The 7,278-nt window shown below is 41.1% G+C and overlaps 1 protein-coding gene across 9 annotated transcripts in view; it reads left to right on the forward strand.

Annotated features, from left to right (window-relative positions):
• LOC116074151 (zinc finger protein 81-like) overlaps positions 1-7,278 on the forward strand; it is a 118,758-nt gene that overhangs the window by 33,590 nt on the left and 77,890 nt on the right. The gene's annotated exons all lie outside the window — the stretch shown is intronic.

Consider the following 7,278-nt stretch of genomic DNA (forward strand, 5'->3'; position numbering starts at 1 on the left):
TACCCCTCTGAGGTGAGTAGGTCATAAGCTAAATATATTTTTAGAAAAGGTTTTCTTTGAATATACATATCTCTATAATAGAAATAAATGTACAGCTGAGTGATTTGTATCTTTAGAAAGAGACCTCGGTCCACTTTCCAGATATGCCCTACTCTCAAAGTTTATTACCTTGATCTTTGTGGTATTATAAGAAGTGAACCACAGTTTACAGAGTGGGAGATGATATAATCACAGGAGACTTATACCCTGCTAAACAGTAAGAAAACTTAGACTATGCAGCAGACAGGGTCCTTTTTTTTTTGGTTTTTCGAGACAGGGTTTCTCTGTGTAGCCCTGGCTGTCCTGGAACTCACTCTGTAGACCAGGCTGGCCTCGAGCTCAGAAATCCACCTGCCCCTGCCTCCCAAGTGCTGGGATTAAAGGAGTGCGCTACCACCGCCTGGCCCAATAAGGTCCTTAAATGAAGATCGTAACAAAGAATGTTATCCAAATGGCTAATAGCTGCCTTAAACAGAGGTTAGTCTCTGTTGCCAGGAAAAGTAGATTTAAACTACATTATTATACCATATATACCATCCTGAAAGGCTTATGCCAGGAAGCCTGACAATGACAAGTTCCATGACAAATGGTGGGATGTGGAGCATCATGAGTATCAAGCTGATGATGGAAGTATATATTGGAACAGGTTGGAAAACATTTTAGGCTTACTCTCCAAGTGAATATAGAAACAATTCTGTTTGAATAATGTGCCTAGGATACATACATGCATCAGTGAACACTGCAGTATTACTTGTTCTAGCCTGTATGTGAAAATAATGATAATGTCCATCAATGGTATAGTGGATAAATAAATGGAACATAATATTGAGTAAAGGAGAGCAGGCCTAAAAAATGCATTGTGTTTGTCTTAGCTTTTATCAACGAAACCATACTGAACAGTGGTATTATCATATTATCAGTGGCCAAACCAGAAAGCAAAGTGAGGAAATCCTTCCTGAGAGAGGATGGAAGTATCCATTAGTATTGATGAGGGGTGCAAGGAGACACTGAAGTCTTATGGACAAGGAGCTGGTAATGTTGTGTTTCTAGATTTGGTGGGAATTAGATGAATTATTTATCTTTGATAATTAGCTAAGCTGCGTTTTTAGATTTTATTTTATCATGAATATTCTGTTTCATGATAGTAGTCTGTTGCAAAGGGAAAAAATATGACCTCTAATTTTATGGAATAGAGTTGTTCACATATCCTTTATAAATGGCAACTATAGTTTTTTTAAAATACATTACTATAGAACTTCCCATCTGGGGCTGGAGAGATGGCTCAGTGGTTATAGGCATTGACTGCTCTTCCAGAGGTCCTGAGTTCAATTCCTAGCAACCACATGGTGGTTCACAACCATCTGTAATGAGATCTGATGCCCTCTTCTGGTGTATCTGAAAACAGCTATAGTATACTCCTATACATAAAATAAATCTTTAAAAGAAAAAAAAACTTCCCATCTGTGATTGTAGCTGTATGGTAAAGTATACTTGTTAGTCTTATGTCAATTTGATACAAGCTAGAATTATTTGAAAGGAAGGAACCTCAACTGAGAAAATGTTTTTATAAGCTCTATCTGTGAGGTATTTTTAGTTTTTTAAAAAAATATTTATTTTATTTTTAAAATTTATTCTATTCCCATATATTATAACCTAACCATAGTTTCTCTTCCTTCTATTTCTTCCTGTCCCCCGCCATCTCTCCTCTTCCCTAAATCCACCCTTTCATTGTTTCCCTTCAGAAAGGAATAGCCTCTTAGGGATATCAATCGAACATTGCATTACAAGTTACAGTAAGATGAGGTATATATCTTCATATCAAGACTGAATGAGGCGAGACTGAATGAGACAGGTTCCCAAAAGCAGGCAAAAGAGAGAGCAAGGGATTTTTTTAAAAAAAAATATTAGTGATAGATGAGGGAAGGCTCAGCCCATTGTGTGTTGTGCGATTCCTGGGTTGGGCAAGCCACGGGGAGCAAGCCAGTAAGCAGCACCCCTCTGTGTTCTCTGCATCAGCTCCTGTCTCCAGGTTCTTGCTTGTTTGAGTTTCTGCCCTGACTTTCTTCAATGATGAACAATGATATGGAAGTGTAAGTCAAACAAAACGTTGGTTTTTGGTCGTTGTGTTTTGTCATAGCGATAGAAACCCTAAGTAAGATACTTGGTATATGTAAGGACCTGGGTTTAATCAAGCAAGCAAGCAAACAAAACAAAACAACAAAAAAACCCTACAGCTTTTAATATGTTTTTCTTTATAATTAATATTGGTGGTAGATATTAGTACAACGACTTCCTTAATTCCTTTTAAATACTAAATTGTATCTATTATTTGACTATATTTAAGTATAGAAGTGGATCATGAGTTAATAGCAATTTAAGGATTCTTAATTTTTGCCAGTACATACAACACAGAGGCAAATAGCCTTTTACACGCATCAGTTAACACAAGGAAGAGAGGAACAGTATGTTTAAAGGCATCCCCCTGCCTCTGTTTCTCTTTGTGTCTCTGTCTCTCCCTGAAAAAATCTCCATAATAGGCCAAGCTTGTTTAGAATTTGTGTCCCTCTGAGATTTTAGTTGTTTACTACCATGGCTGGGTCTATGAATTTATGTGTGTAACTAGAGATAGGCTTTGTGCTTGTTAGGCAAGTACTATACTAGTCAGTAAAATTTCTAGTCTTCCTTTTCCTTTTTTGAGACAGGGTCTGAAAAACCATTAGCATAGGCTGACCTTGAAATCACTGTAGCCCCCACTATGGCCTTAAACTTGGCATCATTCTGCTTCAGCCTCCCACGTAAGAAGATTACAGACTTCCACCATTAGGCCCAGGTCTGTGCTTCTTTTTTTTGTCTTTACTTACTTACTTACTTACTTACTTACTTGCTTACTTTATTTTTTTACACTCCAGATTTTATCCCTCCTCCCCAGCTCCCATCCACCCTCTAACTGTTCCATATCCCATATCTCCTCCCCACCACCCACCCCATCTGACCTCCATCTTCCCTGGGGCCTCCAGAGGGTTAGGTGTGTCATCTCTGATTAAACACAGACCAGGCAGTCCTCTACTGTATGTGTGTTGGAAGCCTCATATCAGCTGGTGTATGCTGTCTGGTTAGTGGTCCAGTGTTTGAGAGATCTCAGGGGTCCAGATTAATTGAGACTGCTAGTCCTCCTATAGGATTGTCCTCCTCCTCAGCTTCTCTCAGCCTTCCCTAATTCAACAACTGGAGTCACCTGCTTCTCTGTCCATTGGGTGGGTACAAATATCTGCATCTGACTCTTTCAGATGCTTGTTGGGTCTTCTGGAGTATGGCCATGCTAGATCCCTTTTTGTGAGCACTCCATAGCCTCTGTAATAGTGTCAGGCCTTGGGACCTCCCCTTGAGCTGGATCCTACTTTGGGCCTGTCACTGGGTCTTCTTTTCCTCAGGCTCCTCTCCATTTCCATCCCTGCAGTTCTTTCAGACAGGAACAAGAGTTTTGGGTCAGAGTTTTGACTGTGGGATGGCATCCCCATCCCTCACTTGATGCCCTGTCTTTCTGCTGGTGGTTGGCTCTACAAATTTCCTTTCCCCACTGTAGGGCATTTCATCTAAGGTCCCCCTCTTTGAGTCCTGAGAGTCTCTCACTTCCCAGGTCTCTGGTACATTCTGGAGGGTCCCCCCCTACCTCCCGAGGTTGCCTCTTTTCATACTTTCTGCCAGCCCTTAGGGTTTCAGTCTTTTTCCCTCACCCAGTACCAAATCAGGTTCCCTCTTTCCCTTTTCCCCACTTCCCTCTCAAGTCCCTCCCTCCCTCCCCATTTGTGATTGCTTTCTTCTCCCTCCCAAGTGGGGCTGAGGAGTCCTCACTTGGGCCCTTCAGCTTGTTGACCTTTTTGAGTTCTGTGGACTGTATCTTGGCTATTCTGTACTTTTTTATTTTTTGGCTAATATCCACTTATTAATACATACCATGCATGTCCTTTTGGGTCTGAGTTACCTCACTCTGGATAATATTTTCTAGTTCCATCCATTTGCCTGCAAAACTCAGGATATTCTCACTCTTAATAGCTGAGTAGTATTCCTTCCATTGTGTAAATGAACCAAATTTTCTTTTTTATTCTTTTTTTCTTTTAATTAATTTTTTATACTCCATATTTTATTCCCACCCCATCCACCCTCCGACTGTTCCACATTCCATACCTTCTCCCTTACCCCCTGTCTCCAAGTGGATGTCCCCACCCCCACCCCACCTGACCTCTAAATTCCCTGAGGCCTCCAGTCTCTTGAGGGTTAGGTGCTTCATCTCTGAATGAACACAGACCCAGCAGTCCTCTGCTGTATGTGTGTTGGGGCCTCTTATCAGCTGATGTATGCTGTCTGGTTGGCAGTTCAGTGTTTTGAGAGATCTCGGGGGTTCAGATTAATTGAGACTGCTGGTCCTCCTACAGGATTGCCCTTCTCAGCTTCTTTCAGCCTTCCCTAATTCAGCAACAAGGGAATGACCCACATTTTTGGGGGGTGGGTGGGTTTTATTTTGGGGGGGCACATTTTCTATATCCATTTTTCTGTCATGGGACATCTGAGTTGTTTTCAGCTTCTGGCTATCACAAATAAGGCCTCTATGAACACAGTGGAACACATGTCCCTGTGGCATGGTGGGGCATCTTTTGGGTATATTCCCAAGAGTGGTATTGCTGGGTCTTCAGGTAGATCTATTTCCAGTTTTCTGAGGAACCTCCAGATTGGTTTCCAGAGTGGTTGTACCAGTTTGCAATTCTACCAGCAATGGAGGAGTGTTTCTCTTTTTCCAACAAGTACTGTCACCGGAAGTTTTGATCTTAGCCATTCTGATTGGTGTAAGGTGGAATATCAGGTCCGTTTTGATTTGTATTTCTCTGATCACTAAGTACTTTGAACATTGGAAAAACCATCAAAATTTTCACTTCGGGGACAAGTGAGGGGCTACGGGTATAGTTCATGGCGATAACTTATGTTTGCAAGTACAAGGCCCAGGCTTCCATTTCTAACTCCACAAAAAGATCAATAAAAAGCTGAGAAAAATGTTTAGGACACACAAAAAAGGCACAGGGCTGGTGAGATCAGTCTGCAGTTTAGAGCATGTACCAGCAGCAGTTCCCAGCATATATTCTCAGCAGCTCACAGCCATTTATAACTCCAGCTCCAAGAGGATGTGATACCTCTGGCCTCTAAGAACATCTGTACATGCACATACACACACACACACACAAACACACACACACACACACACACACACTTGCACACACATGCACACACACACACAATGAAAAAGCACTAAAAGAGCTAACTCTTATATATAAATGGCAATAATCTAAATGATTATTTAGAGTAAAGGAATTTTAAAACAGCTTGGAAAAATACTTTAAATAAATCACATAAATTCAATTTCAGTAATAGTATGAAAACTGCGTATTTAAGTCTGTACTGTCATTTAACCTATTAGATTGGCTCAAAAGGAAAAAAAATACACATGAACCAGATGTGGTGAACCAGGTCTAAAATCCAAGCAACCAGAAAATGAGGCAAGAGGATGACAGTGTTGAGGTCAGCCTAGTGAATTCTAAGCGAGCCCAGGGTTATGTAGTTAAGACTGTGTTTCACAAACAAATAGAATGACAAGATATTATGTTATTTTGGGTATGGGTACTGTAAAAACAGATAAACAATGGATAAAACCTACGCTGTATGTAATTTTGGCTATCAGTAATACTGAATATATAATTATCATTTTCCTGGCAATTCTATTTGTGGAAATGTTTAAAGCTAGGCATGGTGCTAGAAAGATGTTTTTGTGGTTAACAAATATTTTTGTATTCCAGAAGACCAAGGTTCATTTCCTAGCACCTACATGATGACTCAAAACCAGTGTATCCAATACCTTCATCTGGCTTCTGCAGGCACCAAGCAACTTATAGTACATATACATATATACAAGTAAAATGCTCATACTCCTGGGCCTGGAGGAGCTTAGCTTTCCACTTCTTGTTCCTAAGGCAGCTAGGACAAGAGTCTTAAAGCCCATGCCCACAGTGACACAGTTCCTCCAACAAGGCCACACCTACAAGTCCATATCTCCTAATCATGCCATTCCCTGGGCCAAGCACATTCATATCACCACATTCTATTCCCTGGCTCCCATAGGCTTGTTCAAACAAATGAACATATGGGGGGCTTACATAGCCATAGCATAATGCAAAATACATTGAATCCAACATCCAAAGTTCCCATAGTCTATAGTAGTCTCAACAGTGTTTAAAGTCTATAAAGTTCAGAGACTCTTCTAAGATTCATGCAATATCTTTTTTTTGTTTTGTTTTGTGTTTTTGTTTTTCGAGACAGGGTTTCTCTGTGTAGCCTTGGCTGTCCTGGAACTCAACTTTGTAGACCAGGCTGGCCTTGAACTCAGAAATCCGCCTTCCTCTGCCTCCCAAGTGCTGGGATTAAAGGTGTGCGCCACTACTGCCTGGCCTCATGAAATATCTTAACTGTAATCCCATATAAAGTCAAAAATACTGGACCAAAGCAAGACAAAATCATCTGGGCAAACTCATGCCTCCATGTCCAAAGTCAAAGTGTTCTTCAGATTTCCAACTCCTGTTGACTACTGTTAGAAAATCTGGCATTCAGCAGCAACAAACAGCATTCTTTTTAGCTGGTTCCATTCCTTGTTAGCAGCTTTCCTATGGCTCTGACATCTGTAATATCTTGGGGTATCCAAGGCAACTTCAGTGTTACAGCATCTTATTCCAATGTCTGAGATCCACATATAATCTTCTGGGCTCCTCCAAAGGGTTTGGGTCACTTCTTTAGTTCTGCCCTCTGTAGCACTCTAGCCTCTGGTTAACTCCATTCCACTACTGTTGCTGTTCTTGTTGATCATCTCATGGTACAAGCATCTCTAATTTGCTGGAATCTTCTACCGCAATTAGTCTTTACCAATAGCCTCTCATAGACTTCCTTCATGGTGCCAAGCCTCAGCTTCTTTACATGTCCCTTTCAGTCCTGGGCCATCAACTGCAACTGAAGCTCCACCTTCACCAATGGCCTTCCTTGGCCTCTCACAGTGCCAAGCCTCAGCTGCTCTTTTTGACCTCTTTCATGCCTTTGAAACCAGTACCAGCCGGGTGATTCTTACACATTACCAAGTCCAAATGCTGCACGAGGTACAACCTTTGCTATCTCTGTAACATAAGTGGTCTCTTCTTTTTTTTTTTT

This window comes from Mastomys coucha, chromosome X, assembly GCF_008632895.1.
Source record: "Mastomys coucha isolate ucsf_1 chromosome X, UCSF_Mcou_1, whole genome shotgun sequence".
Taxonomy (NCBI): domain Eukaryota; kingdom Metazoa; phylum Chordata; class Mammalia; order Rodentia; family Muridae; genus Mastomys; species Mastomys coucha.